Genomic DNA, 17,639 nt, shown 5'->3' with positions numbered 1-17,639 from the left:
AAAGGGGCTGCTGGGCTCACGCCCGGCAGATTTATCCGTAAACATTAGCCCGAGGCGAACACGCCCCCAGTGGGTGGGGCTATGTCCCTACAATAGGAGGCTTAACAGAACATATCTCATGGCAGCTGAACAGGAAAGACAGAAGGGATGGCCCAGGGTCCCTCCAGCTGCCAGATCTCCCACTTGTTCCACCGTTTCAGGTGTCTTCCGCCTCCACACAACTTCTAGCCTATGGGTCTTAGGAAACACTCCAGATCCAAACCAAGGTAGCACCCAGTCTACAAAAATGCCATCAGCATCTCTCTGGCTCCATCCACCCTCACATGGTCGAGTACTGCCTCTCCTTCCAATTACATCCGTCCGTGTTACAGTATTCTATCAGTGTGGTAAGGGGAAGGGGGAGAGGAGAAAACACACAATCTGCTTTGTTGATATTGGTCTGCAAAGTCTGCTAAGGAGATCAGAGAGAACCAGGTATAAGAGGAAAGAAGTAAGACTGACTCCATTAAACTGAAATGCATGCACATGCAAGCATGCACACATGAACATGTGTGTGCACACACGCATGCACACATGCATGTACACATGCGTGCACACACACCCTTTTACTTATTGCTGTGTACTTCTTACAAATCTGGGTATATAACAATTTTAAGTAGAGCATACTTAGAATTCTCCCCAAATAGTTCCTAAACTGTAAAAAAATAATAAACATATAGTTTATCTAACCATCATTTAAATCATTTTGTTAATAAACACGAGTTTTGATTTGTATCAATAGATTTACAAAGTTTTAATAGTTCATCATATTGAATGAATGATAATAAATACAATAAAATTATTAAAATGTTATTGTTAAGAAAAAATAATTTTAAAAGGTGCATAATGAAATACAGATGTAGTTTTTAATATCAGGAACCAAGAACGTGGTGGTAAGGAATCCCACCAGATATATAAGCTTTATAGTATGTATGATTATTCCTGAAAATGAGACCATATTGTAAATAGTTTTCTATAACCTTCTTTACTCTATGTCGGTGACTTGTTTTCCTTTTATCAAAATACCTGTCAACTGAAGTTACCACACACTCTCTGCAAGATAAACCCTATGGAATTGGGCACCTACCTCACCCATGCTTTGCTTGTTCATTAATACCTAGAAGAATCTCCCATATAAGGCATATGATGGATTAAACACAACTTATGAAAGAATATTCCTGCCTGATCTTAATGGATGGGAGGTCCTGGGGATTGCAGGTGTTCAAGTCTGCTCCCCCACAGACTCCACACTTGGTGCCCACTCCCTTAATGTTCAGAGATGATGGAAGCTCAGCCAGGGAAATAGGCTACTGGGCAGAAAGGCCTCTAAAGAAATTAAGGCCCTTCTTCCTCAGCATGAGAAGCAGTCATCATAAAAGAGAGCCTGCAGCTGGATCCCTCCTGGATTGTTATACGGCCATGTGATGTCTTCATTGTGAGTTTCCCTGCTTGGCACAATGGTGCCTTCCTCTACATCCTCATCTGTCTGCAAAACTTCACAGAGACCAGTGACATTTATCTTTAGTTCTTTGAACTAAATAAAGCTCTTGTCTTTCTGAACTACCCAGGCCAAGGCATTTTGTTTGGGCCGACACAGAAGACACACCATACTAAAAAAGTACAATATATCTGATTTCTAACTATTGCATACATTTGTTTTAACTTTGCTTTACTGGGCCGCATTGTGGATTTCTATAGATAAATGGGCACACAATCTCCCTTACTTTCTTGATACAATTCTCTAGATATTTGGGCAATGGGGCAAGGGTTATGTGCATGTTAAATAATGTCATATACTATGGTACATGAAGAGCCATCATTGTTTGGATTCTCTACCCCCTTTATGTGGGGAATTAATTTTTATTAGCAGTTATGTTAATAGTCAACATTAACAATTTCAAAGGCAAAATGGTTGTGTATTTCATAGGTTATTAATAGGTATACTCTATCACAGTAATTACTTTTTGGGCCTCCTTCCATGGTCCTATCTTGAAGATTTTCAATAAAAGCAATTATCATCTATTTGCTTGTTGTGTTATCTTCCTAGCTTGTAAGCTGTCTTTTATAATTCTCTAGTGATCTTCAAACTTATCTTTTGAATTCCAAACACTTCAGCACACCTTGCCCAGAAACAAGTTTTTAAAAATAACTGCCCCTGCCCCTTTAACCGATATTTTTCTTTTTTTTAATGGTATTTTTCTTTTTCTTTTTTTTACCATGGCAGAAAAATATAGAAAAAGTAAAGGTCTTCTTTAATATTATACAATGTGTTATAACAGGGCCAGGACACACAGAAAATACCATCATCTAGTCAGAATTATCATCCGATATATAACTCAGTGATGGGTGAACTACGTTGAACCCTTACTAAAAATACTGATTCTAACCACTGTGAAAATACTTATGACAAAGTTATGACTATAAAATAGTGTAATTATTATGAAAAGAAAATCGTCTATACCTCTCCTTAATAGAAAGCAGGCTTCAGGCTTCAACCATCAGCAATTATATCTAGCTTGGATTTTAGTAACACTTTACTTTCAGTCATAATCAAGTCTTGAAAATGATTGTATAACAACGTCGGTGTTATAGATCTATTGCTTGGGACTGGGCTCCATGAATATGCATTTTGAATGACATAGTTTTCTGTAATAATTTCTGTCTGTTGCAAAACCAAATTTTCTTGATGAGGGTTGAAGACTACACTTACCTGTTAGTATAAGGACAAATGTTTATAATGTAGCTTGGGATTATGCTGCTTTAGTGCAGGGGTAGCTTCAGGTTTGCCTCAAAGATCCACAGCTTCACTGTTCCTGGCTGGTTTACTAAATGCCTACTACCAGGCATGATGTCCCTCTTGCTGACCAGGTCTTACATCCTGATCTATAGAGCTTTTGTTTACTACCAAAATACACCTGCCAGTGCTGCACCCTAAAGTTACTGTGATGTGGTGCCTGTTGCGGTGGTTCATCAGTGTCATTTTCAAACTGCCTTCTTTCAAAAATATGCTTCACATTTGTGGTCTTCTACAAAGTATTAAAAATAGTTTATATTACATATGCTTCTGTGAACATAAGAGGAACAGACTGATAAATGCGTTGAGAACTCATTGCTGCTTGAGTCCTATGTGGTGACTAACAGATCTTCATCTCAGAGGCAAGACACTGTTAGCCTTTCATGCACACTTCCTCTAGCTGAGATGAAGACATGTGTATAAATTCTTCATGCAATCCCAAACTAAAGAAGGCACCTTATTCACGTGATAACTGGATTTCAAAGAATTTTCACCAAGAGATAACATTTTATAAATTACTTGTTAATAAAATGACAGCATGATTCAGTTTTCACTCAGCTCTGCTAAAACTGGTTGACAATGGGTACATTTCCCTCCTTGTTCCAAAATGAGATGCAAAGTTTCACACTGAAATTAGGAAGCATTTCTATTCAGTTCTTACTGTTTTCTGTATTGAGGTTACATGAGGTAGGAATGAGACCACAGAAGGAGCATTTTTAAAGGACTAATCCCTTCTTACTCTCACTGTCTGAAGGAAACCATCAGGAGGACATCATGTGTCTATTGAATTTGACTGTTTGGAATAATGGCGACCAAAAGTGGTCACTAATTTTGAGCCAAGTGAGCGTATTGTGTCCTAAATCTTGTTCAGGTAAAAAGGTAGAAATATGATCTCCATGGTAGATAGACCACAAGCACACTGAGGGTACAGCCTCAAGCTGCATGGGGGGGGAGCTAGGTGAATAGTCCCCATAAAACTCACAAATGAACAAGAAAAATGAGGCAGTTGCCTGTGCATACCTAGAGCTGGTTTCTTGCCTCTGAGTACCTCACCTTTCAAAATAATATTGGCAAAGAAGCAAAATAAGTTAATTTATTAAATCTCAATGCTATCATTCCATATATGCATATCACTGGTGAGGTGGGATGCACACAAACTTCTGATGCCGGCTTCAGGCAAGGCACTTTTAGAAGCAGTGCAGAGGCAAACCAAACAGAAAGTAATAATCCACTGACTGTATTTACTACCTGTGGGGGGCGTGCATGCCACCATGCCTTTGTGTGGTGCTCAGAGGACAATTTCGTGTAGTAGGTTCTCTCCTTCACCCTTACACAGGTTCCAGGGGTTGAACTCAGGTTGTCAGGCTTCATGGCAAGCCCTGTCACCCACTGAGCCACCTCACTAGCCCATGGACCCCAGACTGATTGTAAGTATTCAAATCTGACTATCTGCCTGCCATTTTCTATAGACTAATCTTTATAGCTCTTCTTTAAAAAAAGTAACTGACTATACTTATTTCTAACAATGAAAAATTAACATTCAAGGGAAATTCAGAAATTTTTAAAACAAGGATCAACTGACATGAGCTTAGCTGCTTCTCAGTATTTCTGGGATGTGTGGCGAGACTACGGTGTTTCTTAATAAATGCCATTTCCAGCAATGTCTAATGAATGTCATGAACTCTAGAGATAGGCAAAACTCAAACTTTTCCAAATGACCACAGATGAACATGGGCCCAAGATCTATTCAAAGTCTAAGATGGACAAATACAGATGGGACAGCAGAATAAGACCTTGTTGATATTGTCTGAGACTTTATGAGGTAAGCTACAAGAAGCTGCTGTTGTTGAGTTCTGGTGTAATATGTAAGAAAAATATTCAAAGAAGAAATGAACCAGAGAATGGGGTTGGACTTGTTCAAAACATGTATGATATTTTCAATTAAAAATTCAAATATTTATTATTATTTAACAGGGCTGAAATAAAACCACCTTTTCTGGTTATGTATATAAGTGAGAGCAGATTTACCTTAGAATGTCAACCGCAGCTGCATACATGATGGACTGAGACGACATCCAGCTCCAGAGAAGCCAGTGTCACTCCTCCAACAGCTTCGACTTCTGAAAACAAACCACAAATTCTCAGTCTGTGGTGATATTAACAGAAAGTTACTTAATTATTTTTCCTTTAAAATATGTTAATAAACAAGTTTTATTTTTATTTTAGATCTTAACTTTCTTAATATTCTTCATAACTTTCTTTCAAAGATCTACTTTTATTATTTCTAATTGTGTAACTCTGAGTTCAGGTGCCTATGGAGGCCAGAAAAGGGCATGACTGTTGTAATATGAGCGGCAGGGCTGCATCTCTGGCATCCAGCCGCCCGCATGGCTTATGCCCCAAAATAATTACACTGGTCGTGGGTTCATGCCCCACGTTGGGCGCCAAAATGTAATGACGTAAATGAATGTAGACAGATTATAAAAATATATACAGCTTTAATGGAGAAATAGACTTACAGGACCACAGGTTCCCACGGAGAACAGGAAAGCAGAGAAAAAAGGGCTGCTGGGATCACGCCCGGCAGATTTATCAGTAAACATTAGCCCGAGGCGAACACACCCCCAATGGGTGGGGCTTATCCCTACACATGACTTCCCCTAGAGCAGGGGTTAGAGGAGGCTGTGAGGTGCTGGAAACTGGATGTGGTCCTCCATGAGAGAGGAGTGTGCTCTTCACCACCTAGCTATCTCTGTAGGACACACAATACCTAATTTAATTCTTAATATGGATTATCTTCCAGAAACTGTCCTCAACCTCCTCCAAATGGCTACTTTGCTTTGTTATTCAAACTGAACTCTTACCATTGCCCTACAAAGTTATCCTCACCTTCCTCCTCCTTAAATGCCTGAAGTCAGTCATCTTCTTGAGCATGTCAAACTAAACCCTGGTGCTCATTATAACATGCTCTAACTATTGCAGAATTTGTCCATTTCTCCCAGGGTGTACAGAAGTCCACTATTGTTGTCTTCAGCTTCTGCAACAGGAATTAGATGCTCTCCATCTTACCACACGGCCAATGCCAGCCGCAGTCCTAGAATATGGCGTGTTCTGAAACTTACTGTGTAATGGATGAATCTAACTACTGTAAAATTTCCAGTGTTTCAAAATGTTGATGAATGTGTTAGCAAGTTTATGCCATCTTCTTGTCACAGTTCTAACTCTCAGGGAAATAGGTGCTTTATGACATATTTTGAATGTTATTTATGGGACTGAACATTGTGGAGATGGCCCAGGGTTGGTGTCTTTGTACCTGTGCAAATAGTTATCACTTTTCTCTAATACACTGTAAAATGCAATCTTATTCTGTCAGTATCTCCATGGTACTACCCGCAAACCCAGTCCCTAAAGACCCTTCTCACACCAACATGTACAACACTGTCCCTCTGCCTTTTCATTGTCCTCATCCACAACTTATTTTCCTTGTTTTTCCCCACAACATATCATTGGGGTCGATGATATTATACATCCTTCATGGTTATTAGATTTCAATTTTTAAGAACTTAATACATGAGCACTGTGTCTACCAAACAACCCCCTCACTCCAACCCACTGAGGGTGGCTTCCCCTCACAGATTCTTGACCTCTTCAGTTATTACTTATACATACATACATACATACATACACACACACACACACACACACACACACACAGAGACCATTTAGTATGGCCCATATGTACATGCATTCAGGCATGACCACCTGAGATTGGGCAGCCTATATGGAAGCTCCCCAAAAGAAACTGATTCTAGATAATTCTTTAATAAGTAAGTTTATTTAGAATGAAAGCTTAGCAGAGCTTCAGTATTGAAAAAAGCTTGGTATTGGCATAAAAACAGAGAAGTCGATCAATGGAACCGAGTAGAAGACCCTGATTTTTACCCACAAACATATGAACACCTGATTTTTGATAAAGGAGCTAAAAGTATTCAATGGAAAAAAGAGAGCATCTTCAACAAATGGTGCTGGCAGAACTGGTTGTCAACCTGTAGAAGAATGAAAATAGATCCATATCTACCGCCATGCACAAAACTCAAGTCCAAATGAATTAAAGACCTGAATATCAGTCTGAACACACTGCACCTGATAGAAGAAAAAGTGGGAAGTACTCTACAACATATGGGTACAGGAGATCACTTCCTACGTATATCCCCAGCAGCATAGACATTAAGGACAACATTGAATAAATGGGACCTCCTGAAACTGAGAAGCTTCTGTAAAGCAAAGGACACCGTCACTAAGACAAAAAGGCAACCCACTGACTGGGAGAAGATCTTCACCAACCCTGCAACTGACAAAGGTCTGATCTCCAAAATATATAAAGAACTCAAGAAACTTGATGTTAAAATGCTAATTAACCCAATTAAAAAATGGGGCACTGAACTGAACAGAGAATTCTCAAGAGAAGAAATTCAAATGGCCAAAAAACACTTAAGGTCATGCTCAACCTCCTTAGCGATAAGGGAAATGCAAATTAAAACAACTTTGAGATACCATCTTACACCTGTCAGAATGGCTAAAATCAAAAACACCAATGATAGCCTTTGCTGGAGAGGTTGTGGAGTAAGGGACACACTCATCCATTGCTGGTGGGAATGCAAACTTGTGCAACCACTATGGAAATCAGTGTGGCGATTTCTCAGGAAATTTGGGATCAACTTACCCCAAGATCCAGTAATACCACTCTTGGGAATATACCCAAGAGATGCCCTATCATATGACAAAAGTATCTGTTCAACTATGTTCATAGCAGCATTGTTTGTAATAGCCAGAACCTGGAAACAACCTAGATGCCCTTCAATGGAGGAATGGATGAAGAAAGTGTGGAATATATACATATTAGAGTACTACTCAGTGGTAAAAAACAACAACTTCTCGAATTTTGCATACAAATGGATGGAAATAGAAAACACTATCCTGAGTGAGGTATCCCAGACCCAAAAAGAGGAACATGGAATGTACTCACTCATAATTGGTTTCTAGCCATAAATAAAGGACATTGAGCATATAATTTGTGATCCTAGAGAAGCTAAATAAGAAAGTGAACCCAAGAAAAACGTATAGTCATCTGCCTGGAGAGGGGAAGTAGACAAGATTGCCGGGCAAAAACTGGGAACTTGCAGGTGAGGTGGCATGGGGCTAAGGGGAAATGGGGTGAGAAACGTGAGAAAGAGAGGATGGGAGGAGCTTGGGGGAATGGGATGGTTGGGATATAGGAAGGGTGGATACGGGAGCAGCGAAGTATATATCCTAACAAAGGGAGCCATCTTAGGGTTGGCAAGAGACTTGACTCTAGAGGGGCTCGCAGGTGTCCAGGAAGATGTCCCCAGCTGGTACCTTGGGCAACTGAGGAGAGGGAACCTGAAATGGCCCTATCCTATACTGATGAATATCTTGCATATCACCTTAGAACCTTCATCTGGCGATGGATCGAGACAGAGACAGAGACCCAATTTGGAGCAACGGTCTGAGCTCTTAAGGTCCAAATGAGGAGCAGAAGGAGGGAGAACTTGAGCAAGGATGTCAGGACCACGAGGGGTGCACCCACCCGCTGTGACAGTGGAACTGATCTATTGGGAGCCCACCAAGGCCAGCTGGACTGGGACTGAATAAGCATGGGTCGAAACTGGACTCTCTGAACATGGCGGACAATGAAGGCTGATGAGAAGCCAAGGACAATGGCACTAGGTTTCGATCCTAATACATGAACTGGCTTTTTGGAAGCTTATCCTGTTTGGATGCTCACCTTCCTGGACCTAGATAGAAGTGGGAGGACCTTGGTCTTCCCGCAGGGCAGGGAATTTGGACTGCACTTCAGTATCGAGGGGGGGGGGATGGAGTGGGGGGAGGAGAAGAGGAATGGGGATGGGGGAGGGGAGTGGGGTGAGGAGCAATATGTGGGAGGAGGGGGAGGGAAATGGGAAACGGGGAGCAGGTGGAAATTTTAATTAAAAAATAATAAAAATAAATAAATAAAAAATATTAAAAAAAATAAGTAAGTTTATTCTGTCCTGTCTGTGTTAGTCCTGAATACTTGCTGGGGTCAAGAAATGAAGAAAGAACAGACACAAAGAAGCACATACTGGAAAGCTGGGGTGGGTAGACTGTACTCACTTGGACGAATCAATATCAACTACACAATCTAACCCAAAACCCCAGTGCTTTTATTATGTACTTCACCGGGGAGTGATTAGCTCATCTAAGTCCAGGAAAAGGAAGCTGGGGTTGCTAGTTCTCATACACACTGGTCAATAGTTCATCAACACTGACACTACACACATTGTCAACATTCACACTTGGGCCAGGAGAAGACAGCCATTTTTGAGCCTGACCCATATGGCCACTTCAACCTTACACACTCTACACACTCATTCACAGTTTCTTACACACTCTACACTCACTCATTCACAGTTTCTTACACACTCTACACACTCATTTACAGTTTCTTACATACTCTACACACTCATTCAGTTTCTTACACACTCATTCACAGTTTCTTACACACTCTACACACTCATTCACAGTTTCTTTAGTTCTCCATGTAAGTTATTCTTGATGAATCTGATGGTGGCCTTAACTGTTCATCATATTAACAGCCACCCAGAGACCCCATACCAAAGAGGCTATTCTTCATGGAATCTTTTCCAAAATGTCACATCTGACCTTTCTGCAAAGCAACTGTTACAATAAAGACATGTTGCCGTGGTCATGTCTCTTGAATGGTGACTTTTCCTCCACAACGTGGGCCACCCACTCTGACAGAAATATGGATGACTGGTGTGTGATACAGCTTCAACATTTGAGGACACGATTGCCCATGTCACCTATCATCTCTGTAACTTATACTGTCTGATCTGGCTCTCTCACGATGCTCAGGACTGCTCAACTTCCGGCCTGTCAGTCATCCTATAGTAAGGACTGCATCAAGTTGCCAGCATCAGCGCTTTAGGGGCCCCTCATTACTGATCTCCCTTTGTGGCTGGCCGAGTGTACACTAAGTTCTGGTAAAACCCAGGAAGCCAATGTCCACACCAAGACCAAGCCAAGTCACAAAGGCTAAAGACCCACTTGTCTCAAAAAACCTGGATGGTCTTTGTAAGCTTAGCTCCTAAAGGATGGTGGCATTTTTGTAGTATGTTTTTTACTGCTCAAACATTTGTTGTCAAAAATGAAGGAAAAATTAGAGTACACAATTTTCAATTGCTTTGAAACCATCGTGCCAGCTGTCAGCCACAGAAGAAAGATCATCTTGACTTCATCCTTCTATGGGAAAGACTTTTATGAGTTAACTCTTATTCATGATTTGTCATGTTCTTGAACAATTTGGAGTTTTCACATTATTACTCAAAATGTAGTTGTGGATATACAGAGTCAAAATTTTAAGAATATTTTATCCTCTTAAACACCTCTGGGTGTTTATTTGATTGTGTATCTGTGCACCATTTTGGTGCCTGTTGCCTTGGAGGTTAGAAGTGGGCACCAGACACCCCTGAAACTGGAGCTATAGACAGTTGCAAGATGCCATGTGGATACTGGGATTTGAACCAAGGTCAGTGTTCTTAACTGTTGAGCCATCTCTTTAGTCCTGACAATAAAGTTCCATGAGTTATTTTAAAGTGCTTCTTCAGTAACACTGTTACATTTGGTCCTTGATATTTATGATCTATTCGCATCTTCTGAGCCTCAAGTGAATTCCTGTTCAATTCTATTGATGCAGATAGGGGGATTCTGTGTAAAGGTGACAATGACTGATGAGATAAAACAGGAAGCATTGTCCTCTGTCTCATGACAGCTGTTAAAATGTCTTGTTAAAATGTCTGAGCGTTTGCATGGAACATGGAACTAATATAGCCATATCCTTCTTAAAAACCTTAGTTTTGCTTTTAAACCATCTGCCTATGAAGGTATCTAATTATATAAATTATATCATTAGCTATAGTATAATGAGACACTAATGTTGAGTTCAAGCCCAAGTCACATTTACTACTTGGCTCAAACAGTACTCACAAGACGTGATAGCACTTCTGGGACTTGATTAATGTATTTTAGTGTTGTTTCTAGAAAAGTCCACAGCACAATCAATAGAAAGACCCAATGTAACCCCTAAATGTGCTTTTGAGTGTTGAAATGAACGCAACGAGTGAGGCAGAAAATTGCATTTTCATAACCCTGGGAAAGAGGATTCTGCAGGTCTGTGAAGCACAGGCTAAGCTCACTCGTAAGCTCCACAGAGCTGCCTCAGTGTGACCTCGAGATACACGCAAATCCAACAAGTATCGATTTCAGAATTCCCAAATGGAAGTTCTCTCTTCTTCAATTAAATATATGCAAAGGCCGCATTCTAAAAGCCACTTGTAAATACCAATTATTAACTGAAACTGCCAGAAGTGTCCTTGCTGCGCCATCTGATATCCCTCCTATGGCTAGCTTTCATGAAAAGAGTCCATCAGTGCCACAGTGCCTTCCTCCCAAACTGCAATTTTAATAGCCTTGTTCCATGAATACTCAGATTCCATAAGTCTCAAGTTACCAGTAGTGGAAAGTTGGCCATGACTTTTTCCTAAGATTACCTGACTCCAACAATTTCCCCTGTAAATCTTTCCAGTAACTAGAGAACAGACATACCTCACCTTTTTCTCAACTCATTTTTTAACCTTTTGATTCTAACTGTTCCTTCAAGAACAAAGACAAGGAGACAGAACTCGTGGTATTTTAAAAATATGCATAACTGGAAAGGAAACAGAGGCAAGGGACCCAAGCCTGCAGGACACAGCAGACAACAGTGTGGTGTCTGGGAGAGACAGGAAGGAGCTGCCATCAGTCTGGGTCTAACATTTTGGGTTAGAGGTCTTTTGGCCGTAGGCAAGGACACGAAGGATCCTGGAGAAAGATTCTGATGTCAGAGCATTCTGGTTTCAGTCCAGGGCTTCCGAGAATAGAAAAAAGGATGCAGGGAAAGATAGAAGAGAATGAACCAAGGATGGAGTGGGGAAGAGTAGCTGGATGTGTCTGAGTCTAAGGGCAAAGCAACACTATTTCCAGCTTGGACAAAGTCTACTTCTGGGCACCCTGGTGTTGAAGATTGTAGCCATCAGGACGAGCAACCCTAATGACCAGGAGAAGGCAGATAGTGCCCTGACACAGTCCCACCCAACACTAACTTGAAGTTGACTTCCCAGATTCAATTCCTCAGAGGTTAGGTTGTGTTTGTATGAGTTAATGATGAAGCAACAAAGATGTGTTTGATATCAGAATCAGAACAAAATACTATTATCTGTTTTACCTGGAATAAATCTCCATATTGGCTTTATATATATATATACTTCAAGGCTGGCCATGTCAATGTCCCAATAAATTCAGCCCCATCATCTGTTCAGAGTCTGACTCAGTCAGCCACTCAGCTGATCTCACTGCAAGTGAGCATCCTGAGGGACGGTGCCATTCTGTCCTCACTGCTGTAGCAGAGAGCCGTGACCCTGTGGCCTCTAAGCTCCAGCATGTTATTTCTCACGGCTCCAGAGTCAGTGGCTTTCCTCATAGATGCTGTCATTTCTCTTCCTTCACATCTGGGGGAGAGGCACACAAGCCCAGCCATCTAATGGACACTTACCCCTTTCAAAGGCTTCACCCTCATTGTCCAACACCTTCCTCTAGAAGAAAATCTCTTGGGCTTAAGGACATGGCTCAGTCTTGGTAAAGTGTTTGCTGAGGACCCGAGTTTGATAGTGCCCATGGGAAAAGCCAGCACTGTGCTGTAGCCCATACCCATAATTCCAAAATTGGGAAGGTACAGGTCAGAGTATCCCTCAGGCTGATGGCCAGGATAGCGAGCCTAGTCTCCAGATGAAATAAGAGATTTTGTCTCAAAGAAAAAGGTGGGGAGTGACTGAGGGAGATACAAATGTCAGTCTCTACATGTAACACACAGAAAGAGAGAGAGAGGTGTACAGTGCATAAACACACATATAAACACAAGCACACATACAAATGCAGTCATACACACTCATACAGACATACATATAAACATACATACACACAGGCAAAGAAGTAAAGTACTTACTTATGTTTCCTATGTATGTTCTAAGGCCTCAATACAGGAAGTACATGGATAAATGGGAGATAAACTGTGGAAGCAGGTAACTTCCATGGTGTTCCAAAAGTGAAGTAGTGTTGAGGTGGCATGTGTGACTTGGGACACACAGGTGACCTGAACACAAAGAGAAACCCCTCCAGCTGTTTTCTCCAGCTGAGACTCTGGCCCAGCTCCACACCCCATCCCACCAGCTCTTCTGGTAGGAGCATGCGCCAGCCTCTGTTGCAATCATCTACATAGCTGTCTCCTTTGATTGCTGATTAACTTCTTGAGAACTCAAGTGAAGCTTAACTATTGTCTCATAGTCTCTCACTGCAAGCAGCTCCTAAACCATGCTTGGGCTATGAGAGTCCAAAGCCAAGGGCACGAGCTGACCTTGGATCCCTTTTGTTAATCCTGTGTGCCGGTAAAGCATTTTTCTTCAAAACTCCCCTTCTCAATTTTGTTGTTCCTTTGATAGACACAAGACACAGTGATTGACATAAAACCTCAGACAAAGGTTGCCTTACCTAGACACAATTCACAATGTCTTCTTAGCAGAGCCCTCAACTCACTTGATGCATGGAGTCATTTGACTGTAGTCCTTGTTATATAAGGCATCAGACACAGATAGAATTTACCATGTGATGGAAACAGACTCACATGGTCTCTTCTCACCCATCACTGCTGCTCAACCAACCTACTCACTGCCCTGTATCAGGGAGAAAGCTAAGTTGTCAGCACCCCTTACTCCCTCTCGTTATCCTCGTAAAAAGTCATATGAACTGCAGCGTGGAGCAATGTGGAGTTACGATCACCTGGTCTTGGAGGTTATAGGGATGGAGTCCCTTTAGGGCCACTTACCTCTCAGGAGACTAGGAGTCAACCCTACCTCTTGCCTTCTCCAGTTTTGAAATGAATGAGCATAGTTTGCTCAGGACCACTTTCCATCTTTGGGCACCCGTGATGGTGAACTGAGGTTCTTTCTCCAAGCTTTCCACTGGTAAGGTGTTGGGAACCATGGAGCAGGCCTGGCCGAGCGGTCCTGAGAGGTATACATCATCAGCTTTTCAGGTTAGAGTCCACGGCTCCGGGGGCGCAAGGTCCCTTCCAGTTCCTGAGAGACCAATCAATGAGCTCCCAGCGAAGCATTCAGGTCACTTTGTGCATCTCTCTCTGTTCTTTAGTAGTCAATGAAGCATGGAAACTTAACAGGACTATTGGTCTTAGACATCCATTTATCTTGTGTACCCTGTATGGCTTGTAAACTTTGCTGCATCCTGGCAACTACAGCTGTATCAATTCTGACCATGGCAATTATATTCTCTTTCTGATAAACATTTAAAAAGTCGGATTGCTCTCAATAAAATTCTCATAGCCTCTGTTGTTCTGTGATCCCTCCAGGCTGATTTCATTCTTGGTGGCCATATCAGATGATGTTGACCTGGACACTTACAATAAGGGCCTCTCCCCACCCCAGAAGAGCCTATTGGGATGTTGGTTCCATTGGCAGCCTCCATTGCAACAGGCCTTCTTTGGGACCCCGACCAGCTCCCAAATCATGAAACCGACACTTATTATTAGTTATGAATGCTCAGCCTTAGCTTAGGCTTATTTCGTGCTAGCTCTTATAACTTAATTCAACCTGTTTCTCTTAACCTGTTTAGCTTCAGGGTTTTTAACCTTTCTTTCATTCTACACATCCTACTCCATGCGTTTCTGCCTGGTGCCTGCCTCCCTAGCTGCCCCAGGTGTCCATCTTTCTCCCTCATTCACATCTCTCTTTTCTCTCGAGCCTAGAGTCCTCCTCCTATTTATTTTCTCTGCCCACCAACCCAACCTGTTCTACTGCCTAGCTATTGGCCGTTCAGCTTTTGACTAATTGGGTGCTTTAGGCAGGCAAAGCAACACATCTTTACATCATTGAACAACTGCAGTATAAACAGATGCAACACATCTTTGCATTGTTGAACAAATGCAGCATAAACAAATGTAACAACCTTTACATAGTTAAAGTAATACTCCACAGCACTCCCTTGCCTTTTTCAACACAACGAACAGATGATTCAGGGGGCAGGGGTCTTGATGTGGATAGGGCAGGGAGCTGCTCCCGCCCACCACCCCCTTTCGGGGCCTGGCTGAGGGTGTATCATCACAAAAGCCACCCTGCCAGCCCTCATCAGTAGCTGAACACCAGCTGTGTCATCAAGCTGTAAACAAAGGGACAGATAATCCTAGCTGTGCCTAGAAGATGGCCAGTTTTCAGGGACAGAATTTGGTTTTCTTCCATGTTCTTGAGACGGAGTCTCACGCATCTGAGCTTGTTCCACAGCAACCAGCTTAAGCAATTCAGGAGACCAAATACCAACTTTGACACTAAGCAATCTTACCAACTGAGACAATCCCCAGTCGGTGTTCCCTCTCAAATTTTTAAGAGCTTACCTCAAGAGGAAGAGCCATTCCTGCCAAAGTGTGACTCGCTAGTCCTGGATGACTCACAACCCGGATGCTGAGGTGAGGCCAGCACCAAGCAAATGCTGGAACTCGGTGTTTCAGCCGAGACCTCAGGCAACACTAGCCGGTGTTCTGAATTTGCTGCTTCCTTCGGATGCCCTTGGTATGGTCCTGGGTTCCTGCTCGGTTAGCTTCTTGGTTAGCTTCTTAGTCTCCACATTCCTCCACAGTTCTGTTACATTTCTCCCCGGAGCTTCAATCAGAACAAATGTGTCAGCATTTCTAACAGATGGTTGCTTTCCACCGTGAGCAAGGATCCTTAATATATCAGAGAGACTCTGAGCAATGCTGGAAACACATGGGAAAGGCAGGCTGGCTGCACCCAGAAAAACAGGCAGGACAAAAGCTGCTGCTACCCATGAGGCCATGGGGCAGAGGCAGGTGATGACTGTAAGGACAACCTGTACTGCTGAATGGAACCCACGAAATGGAGTCATGCGCGTGAGAGAGAACGTGAGTGCGTGCGTGCGTGCGTGCGTGCGTGCGTGCGTGCGTGTGTGTGTGTGTGTGTGTGAAGAATCTACTCCACGTCAGGGAGGGCTTGGGTTAAATGTCAAACCAACTGTCATAGTAAAAGACACAGCTAAATGAGACCTTTTCCTTACAGTTCTTCAAATGGATTTGTCTTGATGGCACACACTTGAATCTTCTCTAGGTTGTACTCAACCTGCAAAGCAGAGGTGACTGTCTCTTAATGTTTAGACAGAGAATGTTCTCTGGACAAACAAGAAATTGTTAGTGTATTTTACTGTCAAGCATAAAGTCATGAGGTCAAGGCAGTCATTTGAAACGTGGCAGGAATTAGGCAATATTCTCAAAGGGGTGCATGAACATCTCGTGAAAATGTAGGAAGGGATCTTTACTTTGGTGAATCACATTGGTGTGTCCTCATTACAGAAATGTTCACACTCAGCACAGCAGCAGGGATATTCCTTCCTTGCTGGACAATAGATGTCCACTACTGTCAAGGAGGAGGAAGGGTGTTTGAGCCTACACTTGAGGCTTCTTGAAGTAGAGGAGATGTCTTAGGAGAATTTAACATTGTGTGATTGCCCAGAAATACAATCACCAAAGGTTTAATGAAGTATGCACTCTGCTTGATTCATTTACCAAATGCCATTCACTATCTCAGAAAATTATGCCAACAGCCACACCCCTCCTGATGCAGTCAAAGCCAGCTTAGCAAGCCCATAGACTGCATTAGTCTGCACTTACAACTTTAATAAGCTCGTATTATTAACAGGAACAAAAGTCCTTGTTCATCAGTTTCAAATTGTCAATACGAAAACAAGGGGACTGTAATTAAAGTCGCCTTCACTTGTAAACCTAAGTGGTGGCAAGTGTAATTTATTGTAATATAGTTTGCTGCTTATTTGAATATAATTGTTCTCATTCCTTTATGCAGTAAAAGGGATTGGCTTTTCATTATAAATTATTTTCTTTTAGTTTTTTACTTATTTAAAATGAAACTTTTTAAAAATTACTTAAACCGAAGTATGGTTATATTATCCATGCATTTTTGTAGACTGAGGTAGTATAGTCTACATCGGCAACAGACAAAAATAAAACAAAAGGCAGGAAATTGAGAGATGCCCAGGCAGATTTCTTTGGTATTTTCCCATGTTTCCACTTTGTGATTACTGATCTTTGCTTCAGTTCCACTTATAAACTGTGACACTGAATTCTCCAAGGCAACATTTTATCAATTCAATCTCTTGTGTATTTTATTTCAAGCAATAACTTGGTTATTCTTAGTTCTACATCCTTTCGTATAATTTTGAAATATGAGCTGAGAAATAAAGAAAGGACATGGCAGGTGGCTGGTGCTTTCTTAAATGAGACATTGCAAATGATAATGGTTCAGGCATCTTTTAAATATTTACACACATTAATAGCATAATAAAATTAAACTGTATTCTATTTCGGAAATAATATGCTGAATTTGAGTCTCTTGCTGCCTGTCTTTACTAAGTCTTTCTTGAGTTTTTCAGAATTTTTAAAATGTCTCCATTGACCAAATATTTTATACAATGCATTTTTGCTTTTTAACTATTGAAATAGTTATTAATCTTTAGTAGAGAATGTTAAGCAATATGCACATAAAGTTCAAACAAATCTCAGATTCTGGCTTCTCAGTTGTGGTTTATCTAAGTCTCTGGT

General features: G+C 41.6%; 1 long non-coding RNA gene across 1 annotated transcript in view; it reads right to left on the bottom strand.

The window, feature by feature from the left end:
- LOC130869836 (uncharacterized) overlaps nt 1–15,694 on the bottom strand; it is a 128,146-nt gene extending 112,452 nt beyond the window's left edge. Inside the window, exons 1-2 of the long non-coding RNA XR_009056687.1 lie at nt 15,408–15,694; nt 4,862–4,953 (exon numbers count right to left, since the gene is read on the bottom strand). This is a non-coding gene — a long non-coding RNA (uncharacterized LOC130869836). The remainder of the gene's footprint in view (nt 1–4,861; nt 4,954–15,407) is intronic.
- Nucleotides 15,695–17,639: the final 1,945 nt, after the last annotated feature.

The sequence above is a fragment of the Chionomys nivalis genome, chromosome 2, assembly GCF_950005125.1.
Source record: "Chionomys nivalis chromosome 2, mChiNiv1.1, whole genome shotgun sequence".
Classification (NCBI taxonomy): domain Eukaryota; kingdom Metazoa; phylum Chordata; class Mammalia; order Rodentia; family Cricetidae; genus Chionomys; species Chionomys nivalis.
The sequence above is the reverse complement of the archived record's forward strand: the minus strand, read 5'-3'. Positions and strand labels throughout refer to the sequence as shown.